The 20259-nt window shown below is 49.7% G+C and overlaps 1 long non-coding RNA gene across 2 annotated transcripts; it reads left to right on the top strand.

The window, feature by feature from the left end:
* Positions 1 to 317: 317 nt before the first annotated feature.
* On the top strand, positions 318 to 9488 carry LOC144379351 (uncharacterized). Of its 2 annotated transcripts, none has more exons than XR_013442179.1 (2): positions 318 to 394; positions 8998 to 9488. It is a non-coding gene; the product is annotated as an uncharacterized LOC144379351 (long non-coding RNA). The 2 variants fall into 2 exon arrangements; XR_013442178.1 differs by lacking the exon at positions 8998 to 9488 and adding an exon at positions 588 to 2112.
* The last annotated feature ends 10771 nt before the right edge of the window (positions 9489 to 20259 follow it).

Genomic DNA, 20259 nt, shown 5'->3' with positions numbered 1-20259 from the left:
AACTCACTCCTCCTTCCTGGCCCACCATCTTGCTCTGTAAAACGAGGGGATTTAAGCCCCCGCCCCGCTTGAATGTTTATGTGCTGTTCTTTGTAAGCTCCATCTGCTGCTGGCGTGGTTACGTGACCAGCCTGGCACCGCGGTCCAGGCTCGGATGCCAGCCTGCCTGGAAGCCTCAGAAACCCGGCCCTCGAGGGAGCGCATGCTCCCAACCATGTGCGGGGGATGAGGCCTTCCTTACTGCAATATCAACAGATGATGTGGCCTTTTCCCTTCTTTCACTTAGCAATAAACGTATTTCTTTCTGCATCATGTTCACTGTTTTCCAGGCTGCAAGCCCATTTCCAGGGAAAGCAGACATGAAGGGCACCGCTCGGGACGCTGAAATAAACAGGTATCCGTACCTTGGCAGGCCCAGGGCTTCAGGCCTGCTGAGGGACAAACGTGTGCTCTCTGTTTTATTAAATGTTTTCCTTCCGAATAAGCAGTGGGAAATGCCAGAACGGTCCGCAGCCGTCTGCTGATGCTGGGGACTGGGGAGGGCATACCAGCAGGCCTCTGAGCTTCTATTTTTCTGTTTTACTCAGTCATGCCAGGAATGTCCTCACCTTGGGATTCCAGAATCGCCCCACGGGACCAGCGCGTTCTTTTGGCAAAGCCAAGTGACCCTTTCCTGGGCAAATTTCTGCACATCTCAAAGCCCCAGGTGCTGCCCCAAGGCCATTTCCCCATGCTCCAGAGACTGAACGCGCGGGGGAGAAGGCGCGTGTGTATTATTCAGTTTACATACATTATACATGAAGGGAGTTATGAATTTGCTTCACAACGCTTGGATGCAAGAAATGTCACAGCGCAGAAATGAGCTCTGAGCCCTCCCTCACCAAGAGGATGATATGGCCAATATCGGGTATTATTGGGGTGCCTTTCCCCTCCCCAGTCCCTGGGGAGAACACAGTCCCAGAAGCACCTGAGAAAGGGCCTTCAGTTTGGAGCACATAGGGGACCCCCGCTTTCCGAGCCCGGATGACCTGGCAGCCTGCCGGGGCCCCTGAGCAAGTACCCACCTCACTTGGCCCCGGACGCTGGCCCAGACCCTGCTGAGGAGATGGCGCCTCTGGAGGCGGCCGCCGTCCCATTTGGCAAATGCCCATCCCTGCGCTGTCAGCAGCTCCGCCTCCGAGGCGCCCTCGTGTGGTCACGCGTGGGAACGACGCCACCCTTCTCCCCAGCAGGGCCCGCCCCAGCGTCGGCGCCCTGCTTCTCCTGGTCCCCAAACTCCTCTTTGGGTCTGCGATTCACCTTAAAGACTGGAGGCTGCTCCAGCCTCAGACACTGGATGGGTTTTTTTCATTTATATTCCCCCCAAACAAGCAGATTATTTTAAAATAGTGCGTGTTCCTTTGTTTCCTTATTGACAATATTTCAAAGGAGGAGGGGAAGGAAAAGGAAAGAGGAGGGAGAAATTGCTAAGACGGCTTGAACACCCCAGAGGATGGTCGGGGAGGCAGGGGTGAGGGTGGTGAGGTGTAGGTAGAACTGTCTGGTTTTGTCTGGTGTGTGCATTCAGGGCACTGTCCATCCCCACTTTGCTCCACCATTACCCCAGTTCCCCTGGGTCCCCATCTTGCAGGTCCTCACCCTGCAGAGGTGGCCTCAGAAGCACAAGGCTGTGACTAGAGAGAGCTGGTTGTCTTAAAGAGACAGACTTCCCAAGGCAAGTGGTCAACCCTGGACAGCCTAAAAGAAAAGTCAGTTCTTTACTGTAAATCAACAATGTAATAAATCAAAAGTCAGTTAGGTTTCTTGTAAATCAGTACTTTAAATTTCCCACCTGAATGCTGTGGTGGGAGCAGAGAGCAAGTTGGCTGTAGAGAAATGCACTCTGAGAAATTCGCGTCCACGTGACCCTGGGCCTCTCGCTGGGTTGCTTCCCAGGGCTTAACCAGCTTCGTTTGACATGTCGCCAACACAGAGACTTCTGGGTTCTCTTGCTCTCTTGTGTTTATGGAAACGCAGGAGTGCTTATTTTTCTCTGGCTTACACTGTTTCTTTTGTCTTTCTACTGCTGTTTCTTCCAGTTCCCTGGAATAAATTGTCTTGCTTACGGCTCAAGGCTGAATCCTGACTTGTCTGGAGGTTGAATGAGGGATACTTTTGTGGAAGACCATGAAGGGACGTTTTAATCAGAGAGTCTGGGACAGTTGAGAGCTGTATGTTTTTTCTCACTGGCAACACCTCACCAGGTAGAGTGAGATCAGGATGACACCGCTACCACCAAAGGCTAAAGGAGAGGTCCCCAGGCCCCTCTCTGCACAAGCTCACTGTCGCTGGGCAGAGACCCCCAAAACAGGCCAAATTTTCCCTCCATTAGCTCCAGCATCTTCTCCGCTTAGGGTCAGTGGGAAAGTGCCCCTCACGTGACATCCCAGATTTCATCGGTCGCTGGTGCTGCTAGTGTTCCCTCCTTGGAGGCCTTCCCTCGCCTGCAGCTCCAGCAGGTTTGCGGTTTCTTTCTCTGGTCTAACTCTTCGTTCATTCCAGCTTTCAACCCTTCTCCTAGGCCCCTGGAACTCCATAACCAGCAAATTACCCCAGAGGCCCAACCTCACCCCTAGATGTTCCCTCCTCTCTCTTGCCTTAATTCACTCATTCAACAAATACTGGTTGAACAATGACTAGGACCACTGTTTCAATGCTGAGAATACAGCAGTGGACAAAATAAATCAACTCTTACCTTACATCCTTATAGCGCGAGAGTGAGTACCTAACATCCATGATGTCCCACGCGGTTAGTGCTATGAAGAAAAATACGGCAGGGTTAGGGGATAAAGATTGGTGGTGTGGGCGCAGTGTGGCTATTTTCTACAGAGGAAAGAAGAAAGCATTTCCAATAGAGGGGGAGCCACAAGTCTCTGTGGGGGAAGGGCTGCCCACACTGCGGCAAAGACAAGGGCTGCTGAGGAGACACAGAGGGGCCGGTGTGACTGGGCGAGTGGGGGGATGAGCTAGGAAGGCAGCTGGAAGCCAGGTCCTGTGAGGCCTTGCACACCATTGTAAGCCTGTTGGAATTTGCTCCAAGTGAAATGAGAAGTCACTGGAAATGGTTTTGAGCAAAGGGATGCCAAGACCTGAGTTACGTTTTCAGAAAGAGCACATTAACCGCCCTGCAGAGAGTAGGCAGACACGGAAAAGCCAGGTAGGAGTCGATTGCTGTAAAACCAGGTGAGAGATGACAGACCAGGCAGGTAGCAGTGCCGGTGGTGAGAGCTCTCACACTGGGTATGTTTCGAAGATAAAGTCAATAGACTTGTTAACAGAATGGTTAGGGGGTGTGAAGGAAAGAGAAGATCCAAGGTTTGTGGCTTGAGTAACTCAAAGAATGGAGTTGTCCTCCAGTGACGTGGGTGAGAACTGGGACGGGGCAGGTTTGGAGGAGCAAAATCAAGAGATCTATTCTGAACCACCTCAGGAACAACAATCACCCCAGCACCCAGACTGTGGTCTTGAAATACCATTTCCCAGGTTTGCTGGTCCTAGGTCCGGGGCAGGAAATGCACCACGTGATCCTTGAGCATCTTAAAATACCAGATAGAAAGGCCCATCGAAGACAATTGGGGCCCTGTCCCTGTCAGAAGGACGAAGCCCCATGCTAAAGATGGGATAATGTGAGCACCAAGAGAGATAAGACTGTGATGGATTGAAACATTCTCAAAGATGTTCGAATCTATGAGTTTATGGTGATAGTAAATTTGGTCACTTAATTGGTCTCTGTTGGAGAATGGTAAGGAACCAACTCAGTATTTTGAAAACTGGTTAATATAGGGAAAAAAAGTCAAGCATTTATACTGTCTTTCCTATACAAACTACCTCGGGGTAACCAAATAGTAGATGAGGGGACATTTGTCTTTACAGAAGTATTTCAGCTAAGGAATAAAGAAGAATTACAGAATTTAAAAGTGACCATTTGACAACGCTAATAATGTAATGGACCCAGGCAGTGAGCATAAACTGCTTTGAGTATGATTAAAAGAGAGAGAAACAGACATTAGGTGCCTCCTGATGGAAGGCTACGCTAACACCCCTAGAATCTAAATACTGATTTGTAGGTAATACACAGGTGGGACATTCAGCAAAATCCCAAATTAAGGAAACTCTGTAGGACAAATGCTCTTGTTTCAACAAATACATTGAAAAGGAAAAAGAGAGGGAGGAGAGAACCTAGGGATTAAAAGAGACTTTAAAGGTGTATCAAACAATCATACTGTGTCCATCTCTTCTGCATCCTGATTCAAACAAACAAGCTTACCAAAACTTAATGAGACCATTGGAAATTGGAACACTGGGTATGAGGTCATATGAAGGAACTGTTATTTTCTGTGAGTGCAATAATGGTATGATGATCATGTTTAAATATGACGTCTTTTTTTAAAATTTATTTGAGAGAGAAAGAGAGAGTGAGATAGAGCATGAGAGTGGGGTGAGGGGCGGAGGGAGAAGCAGACTCTCCACTGAGCAGGGAGCCGGATGTGGGACTGGATCCCGGGACTCTGGGATCACAACCTGAGCTGAAGGCAGACGCTTAACTGATTGAGCCACCCAGGTGCCATAAACATGAGGTCTATCTTTGAGAGACACACACTGAAATACACACAGATAAAGTGACACAGTGTGTATCTCTGGGACTAGCTTCAAAATGATACGGGCTTCAGGGGGAAGAGAAGAAAGATTGGCCATGAGTTGAATCTGTGTGATGGGTACATGGGCATTCATTAGACCAGTCTGTCTCTTTTGTAGATGTTTGAAATTCCCCATTACAAGTAATAGAGCAAGAGAGGGAGAGGGAGAAAAGATTTAAGAAGAAAGAAAGGAATAGAGGAAGGGAGGGGTGAAGGGAAAGAGGGAGGGAGAAAGGAGAGGAAGGAGACAGTTTTGTTTAGGGCATGTGAAGTTGGAGCTGCTAATTGGATGTCCTGACAGAGACGCTGAGTCGGTAGTTGGGTATGGGGGCCTGAAGTTCGGCAGAATGTTAAGGTTGGAGACAAAAATCGAGGAGTCCTAAATTTATATATGTATTAAAATCATGGAACTGGATGAGATCACCTTAAAAGTGAATATAAATAAGGGAAAAGAGATGTTACAGACTAAATCTTGAGGATTTCTAAAATTGAGAGGTCTGGAAGATGAGGCAGAAAAGCAGGTGCGCCACTGATCATGGCATTTGGCATAGGGAGGCAATCCCTGACCTGGACCAGAGCAGCTGGGGGGAGGGTGGGGTGGATTCCAGAAGGCAAAGGACACCAGAGGCAGTGAGCATGGTTGAATCTTTAGAAGATTAGAGAGACAGAATCAGTAATGATGGGGGGAGAGCGGCGATTACCAGCAGGATGTTCTGGATCACCCCTGGGGGCCCGGAACAGGTTCATGAGCAGGTTAACTACGATGCATTTGGTGTTACGACACACACATTCCACTGTCTGAAGCCTGAATATCACCCATGGCCTTCCCAGGGGCTCCGTGAAAGTGCTGATGTAGCTTTGATGCTCATCTGGCCATTCCGGAGCTGAGTCCACGGTGAGGGCATGAGGATGGGCGCCCCCCGAGCAAAGGGTTCACGGATCAGCGCAGAGTGCCTTGTGAGGTGCTGCATCAGCCCAGGGTGGGCACATTTGGGATACGTTCTTGGGCAACGTGTAAGCATCCTTAGCTGAGTCCTCTCCTCCCACAAGCTGGGCGGTGCTGCGAAGCACTTGCCGACTTCCAAGTCCGACATGAGTGTGTGTGCACGGTCCCCAGCAGCAGCCGGACCACTCAGGCTGTGCGCTTGCTCTGGGGCTCCTCGTCGCTGTCCGTGACGGAGGACGCCGTGACGAGACCTGGCCAGACCCCATGCCGGGAGAGCCTGCTGTTCAGCACCAGGGCCCACGCTGAGGCCAGGCCGTGCTGGGGCAGGAAGTCTATATGCTGCTTCTGGGGCTGAGGAGGCCAGAGGGAAGGCTGGGGTTGGGACTGGGACCAGAGCAGGTGCTGGGGATGAAGGCGCTGGAGGAGCTCTGGCCCTGATGGGTTTTTTTGGTCAACACACCTTTCCCCCCATAAACACTTCTTGTATTAAGTCTCCGTTTATTTCCATTACATGAATAATAATAGGTCTGGTAGACCCTTAGGTGCCAATCATGAACGTTCCATCACTGCTGATGGAGTCTGCCTTCCTGGGTGTCTGCACGTGGCTCCCTACACAAAGGCCTCACCACCCGTGGTGGAGAGCAGAGTGGCTTCCCCCGTCCCCTGAACACACGCACCTCCCACAGGGACGCACAGGGAGATTTCGCATGCCCTGGTCTGAGTTCTGACTCGGGTAAATGAGCAGCTCTTCATTCCCCAGGGCAATCTGGGCCTTGAAAAGCATATGGCTTTTCAAGATGCTTCATGGTACATTGGGAAGAGCTGTGGATAGAAGGTCTGGAGAGTGACAGTTTATTTCAAGCTCCGCATTGACAAGCTTTGGGCCTCACCTCCTCAAGTTCAACTTGTTTTATGTTGCAGGCCCTGGGGAGGCAGCGGTGATAAAACAAAATTCTTGCTTGCATAAAACATATATTCTAGTTGGGGAGGCAGATATTAAGCAGATTAAACCAAATATATAATATGCCAGGCAGTGACAAGTTCTCTGAAGAGAAAGCAGTGTTGGGGGTGGGGCATGGGGAGTGCTGCTGCTGTGTGTGTGTGTGTGTGTGTGTGTGTGTGTGTGTGTGTGTGAGATTGTGATTTTAAAGGTGATCAGGGAAAGCCTCTATGAATAGGAGACATTTGAGCGGAGATCTGAAGGAGAAAGACACATGGTTACCTGGTGAGAGCATTTTAGGTGCAAGGAGCAAGCACGTGTGAAGGTGTTGAGGCTGAACATGCTTCGTATCCCAGAAACCCCAGGGCCCAACGGGGCTGAACAGGAGGGATCAAAAGAGGCGGTTGTAGGAGATTAGGTTTGAGAAGTGGGAACAGGGTGGGCAGCTTACATAGCCGCATGAGTCATTGTAAGAACTCTATTACCCTCCTTCAGATGGGAAACATCGGAAAGGTCTGAGAAGAGGGGTGACACATTTAAAAGAATCACTAGGGTGCTGTGTGGAGAATCGGCCGAGGGGGCCAAGGGCAGAAGCAGAAAGTCCAGTAAAGAAGCTATTGCCACGACCCAAGTGAAAGATGTTGGTGCGGGGAGAGAGAGGGGTTGAGGATGGTCAGGGCTGTGCATGATATTTCAGTTGTTTTCTGCTTTTGGCACATAGGCTCGCATTTTCCACCCTCCTTTAAGTTAGGTGTGGCCATACTTGCTTTGGACAACAGAATACGAGCAGAAGAAATGTGCGTGGCATTTAAGCGTGAGAGCAAGACCTTGTAACATGCCTTCTCCTGCCTCAAAGCACGTGGAAATATTTGGTCAGGTCCCTAAGTGAGCATGATGCATAGAGCTCCTACCAGCTCAGGCTGGACACGAACAACAAAATAAACATTTGTGTGTGATGCCTCTGAGATTTGGGGGTTCTGTGTCACTGCAGCGTAACCCAATTTATCCTGACAAATTCAGATCTCAGGATGAAAGGGTTGGTTCTGAGCAACTGGAATATTGGGCTTTTCATTGCTTGAGATGGGAAGGGGTGTGGGAGGAGTAGGGGGGGGATTCAGAGCTTGTTTTTGGACACACTAAGTTTGAGATTCATATCAGGCATCAGGGTCCAAGTGCAGATGTTAAGTCAGCAGCTGGATATACGGGTCTGATTTCCTAGGAGAAGTCAGGCTGGAAATACACACTTGGGAGTTGTAAGCGGGAGGCCAAGTTAGATCCTTAGGAAGTGGGTACAGGTAGAGAAAAGCGTAGAGAGCTTTCAGGCACCGAGTGAAGACACACAACAGTGTTGAATGCTGCTGACAGGTCACCAAGATGAGAACTCTCAACTGACTCGAGACTGTGCTGTGGAGTGATTAGTGACCTCCACGAGAGCAATTTGGGTGGCATTACAGGAATGAAACTGATTGAAGTGGGTTCAAGAAAGGCTAAGAGGAGAGAAAGTGCAGTCTGAGTATAATTAACTCTTATGAAGAGGATTGATGTAATAGAATGGTGGCAGTGGGAGAGATCTGGGGTCAATGGGATTTTTTAAATTAAAAAAAAATTTTAGATGGAAGAAATTATAGTACATCTGCATGTTTTGGGAACATGTCCATGTTTCCTTCAGTAGAAAGAAAGATAAAACAATTGTTTGGGGCAACTGGGTGGCTCCGTCAGTTAAGCGACCAACTCTTGATTTCGGCTCAGGTCATGATCTCAGGGTGGTGGGACTGAGCCACCCTCACGTGCATGCACTCTCTCTCTCTCTCTCTCTCTCAAAAAAAAAAAAATGTTCAGGTAGTGTGAGAGGGGCCGATGGATGAAGTGGTGTCCATGAGTAGGCACAAGGCTGAGATCCAGCGGAGGCCTGCACTTGGGAACATGCAGGGCTCATGCTTTCCGGGGGCTGGGGCGGGAGGCAGAGATACGGTGCAGACTCACGTGGCTTGAATCAGTGTCCGAACTGACGGCAGAATGGGGTTGTTCTGGATGAGCCGTAAGGTTTTTTCCAGGTCTAACAATTGATTATCTCAAAAGTGAACTTTTCCTAATAATCTGGTTGTCAGCTCTTTCCTATTCTTCATCTTGCAGATCATTTCATACTGCTGATGGCCCCCACAAAGTGGGTCTTGGCTCTAGCCCCCGCTCCCCCCAACCGGCACAGCTGGCTCTGCTGTCCGCAGAATTGCGCAGGCCTGCAGCTGGCCCACGAGTTTGAACCTAACTTCAGTGTAGCCGGCACTTGATGGCTGCCTGTTTTTTCCATTGGTTAAATTGGAATGATAATAGTAGCCCATAGGCTCATGCAGAGGGTGCCAAGTGCTCAGCTTGTCTCTGGCACCTAAGAGTTTGAGCTGCTAGTATTCTCACCTGTCCTCATTTCTGCATCTCAGGGCGAACGCAGGTCTCTGCTGTGGATGGTGGGATGCTTCCTGCTGTCCTCCAGATCCGGTCCAGACTTCTTCACTCGTCAAACGGAGCCCTTCACGATCTGGCTCCAAACTCCTTTTCCAGCCCGGTGTCCCAGCCCCTCATTTCCATGTTCCTTGTATTTCAGACACAGAACTTGCCACTCTCCAACCCATATCTTTTTTTTTTTCTCCCACAATTTCACAAAAGATACCCCGCCCCCACCTCCCAACCTGCCCATTCTTTAAAATTCAACTCAAGGAATACATTTTCCTGGAGGATGTCCCTGACCTCCCTCTGGACACCTCTGATCCTGGGCTGGCTCATTCTTAACTCTGTCCCTTACCTCTAAGTTTGCCTGTCTGCCCTACCCGTGATGAGCTCCTCAGGGGCAGGAGCTTGTTTTGTTCCTTTCTTTATTTCTAGGGCTTTTAATGGCACCTGGCACCAATAAATGTCTTGGGTGGTTGGTTAACTCCCTCCTTTTTTTTTTTTTTGAAAGAGTGACAGCGAGCGACCATGAGCAGGGGAAGGGGGAGAGAGAGAATCTTAAGCAGCCTCCACCCCCAATGTGGAGCCCTACCTGGGGCTTGATCCCAGAATCCTGAGATCATGACCTGAGCAGAGATCAAGAGTCCCGCTTCACTGACTGAGCCACCCAGGCGCTCTGGTTATTCCCTCCTTTGTATCCATCTCTTTCCCAGCCCTAGCGTTACACACTGAATTATTTGTCAAGGGTCTATCTTCTTCATCAAGCCATAGATGTCATGGGAGACCAGACGTTAGCTTTATTTCCACCCGTGTCACCAGAGCCTAAGACACAGCAATGGCTTAATAAAGGATAAAAGAGAATGAAAGGATTCTGCCACCTTCCCAAGGGCCTGCGGCATCCCCGCAGATCTTGAGGTGGCCTCCAGGTGGCGCCCGCCGCCCAGAGGTGTTGGCGCTTGGTGGGGGTGGGGGTGGGGGTGGGGTAGTCGCGGCCGCGCCAGGCCAGGTGCCTGTCGCGGGGTGGACCACCGCCTCTTCTTCTGAGTCAGGGGGGCGTTGGCTCCCTGCGCAGTTGGACCTCACAGATACTTTAGAAATGTTAACCAGGGAGGGAGGAGGGGGCTGCCGCCTTCTGGTGCCTCTTGCGTGATGTTTAAGCCTCCGGCGCCAGCAGGCCAAGGAGTCACGTCTCCGCTAGCGGCTGACGGCTGCAACGTGCACACACACAAGGTGTTATTTACCGGTCGTAATAATGATAAAAGCAAGTGCATGACTTGTCCAGCACACTTACTAGGTGTCAAGCACTGTTCTAAGTGCTTTACATATATTAATTCAAAAGGCACATTGTAAGATAAAAAAAATTCAAATTGACATTTCATAGCGAGGAACTCAGGTGCAGAGGTTAAATAACTGGGCCAAGATGGCTCATTTAACAAGTAGCAGAGGTAGGGTTAGAACCCAGGCCATCTGGTGCCAGAATCCGCAGGCTTTCCACTCTGCAACCCGGCTTCCCTCTGATTGCTGAGCTGCGTGGCCATCTACCTGTCCAACGAGCTAGTGCCCAGACTACATTTAGTCAGCCTTTTCACTGTCTTCCCAGGCAGCCCACCTGGCTTTTTTCTGGTGTCCCATTCCTGTTATTTGTCTTCCTCTTTTTTTTTTTGTCCATCAATCTTGGTGCTGGAAACCTGTTGGGGCTCAAGCGTCCCCCTCTCCAGTCTCGTCCTGCAACCCTTGCAGAGGGCTGGGACCTCCACTGCCCCCATTCTCCTCACATTTTCCCATCGCCATCTTGACCCCATCACCTACAGCTGCAGCTTGCCCGATCCTCCACTAAGCTCTGCTTTCCAAGGCCCCAGCCCGGCCACACCATGTGCTCTACCTGTGAAATCTTCAAGCCCCAGCTGGAGGGCTGGGTAGTTTTTATTATCAGTAAATAATAAAATCATTGTTGTGTCTCAATCACACTTCTATTTCCACCCAAACTAGTGGTGTCTGTAAGACCTCCAGACTTTAGACTCTTTCCTTCGAATGCATCAGTCCCCTGCCCGCCCGTCCTAGACACCATGGGTGGTCCCTGGAACCATGTGATGGTCCCTCAACTTTTCTGTCTCCATGTAAACACCTGCTCTCGAAGTCCACCAGGCTGCATCAGCTGGGATCTGCTTTCTCTACTTCACTGGGGATGCTGCAGGAATCCACACAGTTGGCAGGTTGGTGCCAGGTAGGGCTGGCTGCATGATTTGTGGGACCCACTGCAAAATGAACATGTGGGGTCCTTGTTAAAAATTTTAACAAGTTCAAGATGGTGACAGCAAGGCATTAAATGAAGTGCAAGCCCTTCCAAGCACGGGACTCTGTGATATTGCCCGGGTCACACGCCCTTGGAGCCCCGGCGCTAGGTAATAAACATGGCTCCTCCTTCACAGAGCTTCCAGGGCTGTCTGATTCCCAACCCCGGTGTCTCAGAGCGCTGTCTCTCCTGCCCTCTCCGTTGGCTGGTCACTGCTGCTGTCCTCAGCTATCCTATAATGTCCCAGTCCCAGACAACCTCTCTCCCGCCCCACCTGCATTCTGGAAGGCTCTCTTGAGTGGAGGAGAAAGGCTGGAGTTCCCACCAGTGTGATAGCCACCTGGGGACCACATGGCATGGGAGATGAAGACTGAGAATCTCTGTCACAGTGAGCCCTCTCAGAGCTCGGTCTCCTCGGCTACCTGTGTGACTGAATCTAGATGTCAACGGAAAAAGATAGAGGCTGGGAAAGAACCAGCAAGCAGCTGGGCTCTCTCTGGCTAAGTGCTGATGAGACATTTCACATGTGTTCCTGGATCTATCCCTTTAGGGGCCTTTTGAGTTTCCCATTTTATCACTTTAGAGACAAGGGAACAGACTCAGAAAGGTTAAGAGCTTGCTCCAGGTCACACAGCTAGTAACTGGCAGCGGCAGGCGGTAAGCCTAGGTTGGTATGAGGACAAAGTCTACATGCTTTTCCCTTTCCATCGCCCTCTCCAAAGGGGTAGCATTAGGTCTGACACTCACCAAATCCAAGACCTCTTCCTGCCCCCTCCCTCCACCCCAGCACATTGATTACCTCCCGAGGAAATTCACTCTCGTCCCCGGAGCCTGCCGAGGTGACAGGTGTACACTTCTATTTACTGATAATGAATACTCCCCTGCATTCAGGAGAAATTCACTTCTCTCACAGGGGGTTCTTGCACAGCCCCTATTCCTCCAGCCTCTCTTTTCCTTCAGGCTGGGAAGGAATGGGGGAGGACTCTGTCCCCCTCTGCTCAGCCCTGGCCTGCAGTCCCCATGTTCCCTGGACATCTCCCACCATCTCCTCCCCCACTCGAACCTTTGGCACCTGCCTGGTCCGGGCCACAGCCAGGCCCGCTGTTGTCCTATTGCGGATTGTCCTCTGCCAGTGCCCTTCCCACAACACCACGGGTGGTATTTAGGAGACACGGAAATGAGACCACTGAGTGCATAGTGCAAGATGTTAAGGTGTTTTTTTTTTAGTCTAGGTGTGCTAAAGGCCTTGAGGTTATATTTTTTAGAAAGAATCATTTTTAGGAGACATATACTGAAGCCTTAATCGATGAAATCAAGGATACTTGGGCTTGCCTCAAAATAATACAGGGAGGGGAGACATAAGCGGGAGTTTGGACAGAACAAGATTGACTCCGAGCTGATGGTGCTGAGCCTTGATGAAGGGCACATGGGGGTTCGCTGTACTCTTCCATCTGATTTTGCCTTTGAGTTTCTCCACGGGAAAAGGTTTAAAGAAATGTATTAGGTATTAAAATAAAAGGCAGTAAACTCAAGAACTCTGAGTGTAGGAGAGTGGGGATTTGGGGCAGAGTGGGGAAGACGCCTAAAACTGGCGAGTGCACCAAGGTGAAGAAATGTCATATTTGGGCTTTTTAGAATATGCAACCGGGTGTCTCTTTCCCTTCCTCTCTGCCACCCCCCAGCCCCCCACCGCCCCATCATCAGCCAAGACAGGGAAGGGCCCAGTGTTCAGCCCTGGAAGCACGCCTTCTTCACTGTGTTGCTGGGATGCTGGAGGCCTGTGCAGCTTTCCGTCTAAGCAGATGGCGCCCCGGCCAGCCCACACGGCTCTTGCCCCCTCTGCCGCACAGTGCTGCTGCCGAGCGCTGGCCCACACCTTGATGTTGCTTCTCACGCTGGCTCAGGAGTGCTTGCTTGGGTGGGGGCTTCGGAAGGAGGCTGGCTGCAGGGCAACCCCTCCCCTGCGCTCCGTTGTGCCCAGGCAGGCCTCTTTTGTCCTCTTGGGCTGCAGTCCTGGACCATTGTTTCAGGAGCCCTGTTTTGGCTCTGGTGGGGGCCAATCCCGCCTCACAGGACAAGTCCAAGGGCCAAGTCTGTGCCAACCAGGGTCAGTCCTTTCTCGCTGTCCTATGCCTTGGGTACCTGGGATCCAATTTCTCTGCCCAAATGCCCCAGCCTCTTCCCCATTGGTCCTGTCTGTGGTGAGCTCACCTAGGCCTCAGGGACAACCAACGCAGCTGTCTTTAGCAAGGCTTTGGATAGAATTTAGACATGCGGGTGGAGGTGTTTGTTCGCTGCCAGCTGGGGGGAGTTGGGGGTGCGAGGAAAAGGCGGGAACGCAGGCAAACTGGTTCTGGTTATACTTCTGCGCATGTTAGGGGCAGCTGTGGGGCTGGGGTCCGTCTGGGAAAGGAAAAATCCTACTCTTCCCTCCTTCCTGAGTCACTCCCTTCCCCACCCTTTCCTTCCTCTAGGGTGGATTAAAAGGCTTCTTGAGGAAAAACACACCAATTAACAAATGAGCAAAAAATAGTACTTCAAACTCCACTGCGTACAAACAGGTACAACCCACGTGCCAGAGAGAGAGCACCCAGCAGACCACCCACCAACATGCCTTTGAAAGAATACTCTTAAGGGATTTGGGGGACGGTTGGCTTCTGTAGGGGACAGACAGGGACTGACATCTGCCTGAGGCTGGTAGGGACAGAGGACATCTCAGAAGAGGAGACTATGGGAAGCGAGCCTTGCTGGCTCAATGGCAGCCAGCGGGTTGAAGGATTCCTCTCTAGGGTAAGGGTTTCCAAGCTGTTGTTTCCTGCAGAACCTCCTCTTCAAATGTCAGCTGGCTTAGAAACCCAATGTGAGGAGCAAATGCTGTGGAGCTATTCCAGCTGAAACAGGGCTGGGGAAGGTGACGGTCCTGCTTGGGGACCTGTCCACCTGCTCTAGAGGAACAAGGTGGAAACTTCCAGATCTGGGGAGTGCACTAGATGAGGGGGCCACAGGTCAGGGCGCACCAGGCTGTTCCAGGCCCTGGGAGCCAGAGCTCAGGGTCAAGGCTGAGGTGAAAGGGACCAATGCTGGACACTGGGGACAGTCTCCACTCTCCTCAGTGTCAGAACACACTGGCAGGTACCATTATCTGCCTTTAAATAAGATAATGTAAAAAGATGCCTGTACTGTGCAAGGAACTAAGTAGACATTAGATGATTTCCACAGTGAAAGGGTGGGTGTGGATGTTCCTGGCCAGGTATTCCATCTGGTCTCCCACCATGACTGTCTTCTTCACCTTCCCAGTGCCGGTGACGAAACCGATGTCAGTCAGCTCAGACCCACCCTTCCATCCTCTACTCTGTGACTCTGGGGCCAGGACTCTGCACGCCAGTTCTCTGTGGCCAACTGGCTCCAGCTCAGGCTCTGTCCATAAGGGGCTGGGAGTGGGCCTGCTCCTTCCCCGCTGCTTCCTGTTCCTGCGAGCATCACTCCAGCAAGACTCTCCACCTTGCCGTGACAGTTCCTTCCCATGGCAATGTGTCCCAATTTCCAGTTGTTTCCACACGTCCAGCACCAGTCTCAGAGATACCAGGCAGTCACCCCTCACTGGGGATCTGGGCCTCAGCTCTGCAGGTCCCTGTTTCAAGCCTCTGACCAGAACCCCCATCTCTCCCCTTTGCTCTCCAGCCACAGAAGTGGAGCTGCTTCCTGCCCTTCTTTACCTTGATATTCTCTTTTTGCCTCTTCAGCCTCCAATATCTGCCTCACCTATTGCCTAGATTAAATTACCTCTGTTAAAATAACTGGAGTGGTTCCTGTGTTCCTATTGATACTGCTCGGTACACGCCCTCAGAGGCGTTGCTTGGGACTCCGACCAGGGTGTATCCTTGCCTGGCTGGGCTGCTGTGAGGAACCTGACCTTGGAAACTCTGCGAGCAGCCCCAACAAGTCAACCTCTATGGTAAAGGGACTCTGTGCTCACAGGAAAATTCTCCTAATCTAACGCAACGTTTATAAACAAACTCACTCCAGGAGGGAGGGTTTAATTTAAGAAAGCCAGTAGGGACCCTAAATCTTTTCATCTCAATGAAAGCTGTCAGAGCCCATTAGCATCCGAGCTAGTCAGGCGGCCCCAAAGCTGCTGTCCGCCCAGCAGCCGTCCTGTCGCCAAGGAAACCACACGTCAGAGCAGAAAGCGATGAATAGGGCCCCCAGAAACCAGCCCGAAAACTCAATCGTCTGACATGTTGTCATTATCAGCTCTGCTGAAGTGCAGCATCTCCAGCAAGAATGATTCTCTGAAACTTCTCTGCCTCCATCCCCTGGTCTTCTGTCTCCCATATTGCGAATATGCCCACTTCTGAGAAAGACACGTGCAGGCAGGCATGACAGACAACAAAAACTGCCCCTTGCTTCCTCAACAAAGATAAGGCATACTGTCTGCTGCATTGACACCAAGACTAGTATTGTTAGGACACCCCCATGTACCTCTGCAGACCCAAATGACTCCTGGCCACCTAAGGCCCCTGAGTGGTGGTCATGAAGTCTGCCCCCAATCCTGCACAGCAGTACAGGACAGCACATTCCATAATGATCCTTTCCTCTCTTGGAATTGATGTTTGTTGTCACCACCCTGCGAATGATTAAACAAACCTCTATCTTATCAATGGCTGATAACTTCAAATGTGACAAGAGGATTTACTCACTCATCCAATCATGCCATAAATATTTACTGAGCTCCTCCTGTGTGCCTGGCCCCAGGCTAGGCATTGAGGTTAATAATCACTTTTTAGTCATGGATGGAGCCAAAGGACACTTAGGATGGTCAGAGCGGGCAGTTTTGAGAAGGGGACATTATCAGCTGTGTTCCAGGTATCCACTGCTATGTAACAGACCACCACAAAACTTACTGGCTCAAACAATGACAGCAATTATTTTCTCATGAACCTACAATTTAGGCAGGGCTTGGTGGGGGCAGTGTGTCTCTGCTCTACCCAGCATCATCTGGGGCAGCTTGGAAGCTAGGGACTGGACTCATCTGAAGGCGTCCCCATTTACATGTCTAGTGGTTGCTGCTGGCTGTTGTCAGGGATCTCAGCTGGGGCTGTCAACTGAGACACCTGCATGTGACCTCTCCGTGTGGCTGCGTGTCTTTTTCACAGTATGGTGGCCAGGTTCCAAGAGTGAGCCTCCCAAGGGAGAACTAGGTTGGAAGCTGTATCATCTTTTTTGACCTAGTGCTAGCACTTACACAGAGTCAATTCTACAGCATTTTATTCATGAGAAGCAAGTTGCTAAGGCCAGTCCATGTTCAAGGGGAGGGGAATTAGATTCTACCTTTTGATAGGTTAAAGTCTAAGAATTTGTAGATGTGTTTAAAACCATGACAAGCTATGACTAAAAGAAAAAAATTAGTGGAAGAGCATTCCAGGAGGTCCTAGTGTATAAAGGCCCCAAGGGTAGAAAAGCTCGCTGAGTTCAAGGCAATGAAAGGCCAGCAAGGCTGGAGCACAGTGAGCAAGGGGGGATGTATGGGATGAAGTTAGAGGGACAGAACCATATTAAGCAATTGTAGGAGTTTGGATTTTATTCTAGGTGCAGGGGGAGCCATTGAAAGATTTAATATTTAAATTCACATCTTGAAAGGAAGGATTCTGCAGTTGCTACATGGAGAATGGATTGAAGTGAGAGAGGAACAGGGAAAACCTGTTAGGACATTACTGGAGAGGTCTGGAGGAGGGATGATCATGGCTTGGACTAAGAATGTTGGCACTGGACATGAAGATAAGTAGATGCACTTGAGAAAAGGTGGGAAAATGGAATTTTTTAATAGACTGGATGTGAGAGTGAGGGAAAGGAAAGTAGGCAAGAAGGACTCTCAGGTTTCAGGTTCGGGCATCTGTGTATATAGTGGAGCCATTTCCTTTGATTGGAAGACTAGGGGAGGAACTGGTTGATATGGGTGATAAAATTTGGAGTCTATTTTTAAGCACTTAAAGTTGGAGATGTTTGTGAGATATACCAGGGACAATGAACATACAGCTGGATATATGAGCTTAAAACTCAGTGGAGAGTATGGGGCTAGAAACATAAATTTGGGAATCATCAGCATATAGATGGTATTTAAAGCCATGGGTCTGGATGAGATCACTTGGGGATTCTAGAGTGAGCAAGGGTATGAAGATTTAGCCCTAGGAAGAGTAGCCTGCAAAAGAGACTGAAGAGTGGCCAAAAAGATAAGAGGGAAATCAGGGCATTGGATGTTACAGAAACAATGAGAGGAGGCTTGGAAAGAGTGAATTCAGAAAGAAAGAATTGGTCTAAAGCTTCTCCAGGCCTGAATGCTTATGATTTTATGAATGTCTCAAATCCCTTCAAGCTGGGAAATTCTGTGACTCTATTGCATCTTTGAAAAAACAAACTTCCTGATGAATTTTTGAGACCATAAAAAAATAATTCTTGACAATGAGGAATTTTGTATCCGGGCCTTAAAGTAATCATGAGTGAGGTCAAGCCCAGAACAAAAATGAGGATCCCTGGAGGGAAGCTAGGGCATAAATGGCAATGGCAAAATATGTGGGGTTTTCTGATTTCTGATTCCAGTAGAGCTGGTTTAGTCATGGCAGACCCCCCAGGTGACTAGGGATAAATGGCAGCTCCTGTCTTTAGATAGGGATCTGTGTGGACCCCAATCCTTGTTTTCTCCCCTTTCGAACACTGTCTGAATCTGTGTTCTATGTGCAGGGTTGACTTGTTAGGTCAAGGCACTCCAAATTTGTGTCAGTGGAATCATCTGAGGGTTCTTGGCTGGACCCTGGTCTGGGAGGGCAGTCTGGCAATTGGATCGCTTCTGCTGGCTGGTGTGGGATTGTGTGAGATTGGGTCACCAGAATGGCACTGACACACTGATTTAGAGTGACTCTCACATCAGACACAGTGCGAATGCACTGCACTGGGCTGCTGCTGATCCACTGCCAACAGGCGGCCTTGAGCTGTAAGTGTGGGCCATGCCGCAGCTTTCACCTATGTTCCAGGATAGTGCCATCTCTGACTTTTAGCACTCAAAGGTGTGGGATAGTGGCAGGCATCCTTTACCCTGTATACTCCCTTGCCTCTTGGGGTCGTCACCCTGTCCTCCACAGGCTTCATACCACCTATCAGGAAGGCCTTCAGGCATGCCTATGCATAGCTCCTTTGAGAGCTTTTAAGACTGTTGCTTTGCCACGCACGCCAACAGGTTCTTCCAACCCACGTCCTCTCTTGCCTCCACATGATATGGTCATGCTGTGCTTTCCCAAGTCTGTCTTGAAGCTATGCCCAACAAGGAATGGACATTCCTTACGTGAATGAGATGTTTTTCTTGCTCTTTCCATGTCTTCTTGCCTTTCCTCCCTGTTGGTAGTGGTGTGTGGACGCAGGCGTACAGGCAATAACTGGAAGTGATCATATTCTAAAAATGTAGTGTGATTACGGCCTAAAGAATTAAAGAGAATACATGGTTCAAAGACATGTTGTTCTAACACTGTAACATTCCAATCAGAAAATTTAACATAATCAGAAAATGGATTATCATTCATATTTTTCTGCTTATTTTGGGTAAAGCTTACATTCTTGGTCATCATCAATGAAGCACAGAGACAACCTTTGATAGTGATTGAAAGCCAGCATGCACAGCTGCTGTGATGGATGATGCAATGTCATAAGTAATGATGCAATCAGCATCAAATAAAAGGTATTAAGAGAACGACAGAGGCACAAAGAAAACCCCAAACAAACAAAAAACCCAACACTAAACGTCTTGTTTCAATACAAACAAGTTTCAAAGCATGACATTGTGAGCAGTAACAGTGCTCCTGCTTTTTTCTTGCTGCGAGAGATAGAACATTAGCCAAAAGAGCAAGAAGAGATATTTCTTGCATCTGAACAGAAGTACTTGGTGTCTGGACTCTATAAAGAATCTTCGTGTGCAGTGATAGAACAGTATAGAATATGTAAGTCCCTCTAAGCTCCTGATGATTCTAAACCTTCATTGATAAATGTCAACATCTCACATGGGCCCACACATTTTAAAATACATTTTTTTTGAAGTGCATTTTAAAATCAAATTGTTTAGATAGACAAGGACCCTGAAAAAATACCTTTCCAGGGTTCTGCCTACCAGCGGTGCCCCGGGTCATTGGTGATCTTGATAATGGTCTCGGCGGTGATAAATACCTCATTGGAGTAAGTGCAAGAGGGACTGAGAAGAGAAAAATTGGAGACAATGAATATAGACTAAGTTTTAAAAAGACTTTTGCTATAAATAAGAGGCAAAGAAATGAGGCAGAAGTTAGAGGGGTGTGTGGGGTGAAGAGTCTGCTTTTTTTTTTTAGGTGTATGCTGATAGGCATGGTTCAGCAGAGGGAGGACACGTCGATGCTGTAGGAGCGAGAGCAGTTTGCTTGAGTAGGCAAGAAGGGATGGGAGTCTAAAGGGGAGAGGCCGCGGGGCTGGCCGCGGAGAGGGCCCGGGCATCTCAGCCTAGTAGCAGGTAGGAAGGCAGGGCGTGTGGGTGCAGGTGCTGCCAGGGGCGGTGTGGTGGTGAGTGGGAAGAAGCTCTCTTCTCAGTGCTTCTATTTTCTCCATGAAATGGGAAGCGAGATCATCAGAGAGAGCGCGTGGATGGTGAGAAGGTGGTACGTGTCTGAGGAAGCACCACCTGCGTGAGCAGGCCAGGGAAATGCGGCAGGACTGCTGGCTGCCCTGGTACCCACCTGAGACTGACAAGACTAGTGAGACCAGTCAGTCTGGTTTGTGTTACTGGTGTTGTTTTCTGTTTTCACACACAGCCGCATGGGTGGGAGTCAGTGTCCAACAGGCACAGGATTCGATTTAACCGGGGCTAACGTGCTGTTATCAGTCCACTGCCTCTCAGCTCCAACTGCAACTTCGTCGCTTGTTGGTGCTGTTGGAACGGCTCTCCTTGGCC

The sequence above is a fragment of the Halichoerus grypus genome, chromosome 10, assembly GCF_964656455.1.
Source record: "Halichoerus grypus chromosome 10, mHalGry1.hap1.1, whole genome shotgun sequence".
In the NCBI taxonomy this organism is placed as follows: Eukaryota; Metazoa; Chordata; class Mammalia; order Carnivora; family Phocidae; genus Halichoerus; species Halichoerus grypus.
Note: the sequence above shows the minus strand (reverse complement) of the source record. Positions and strands in the feature narration are given on the sequence as shown.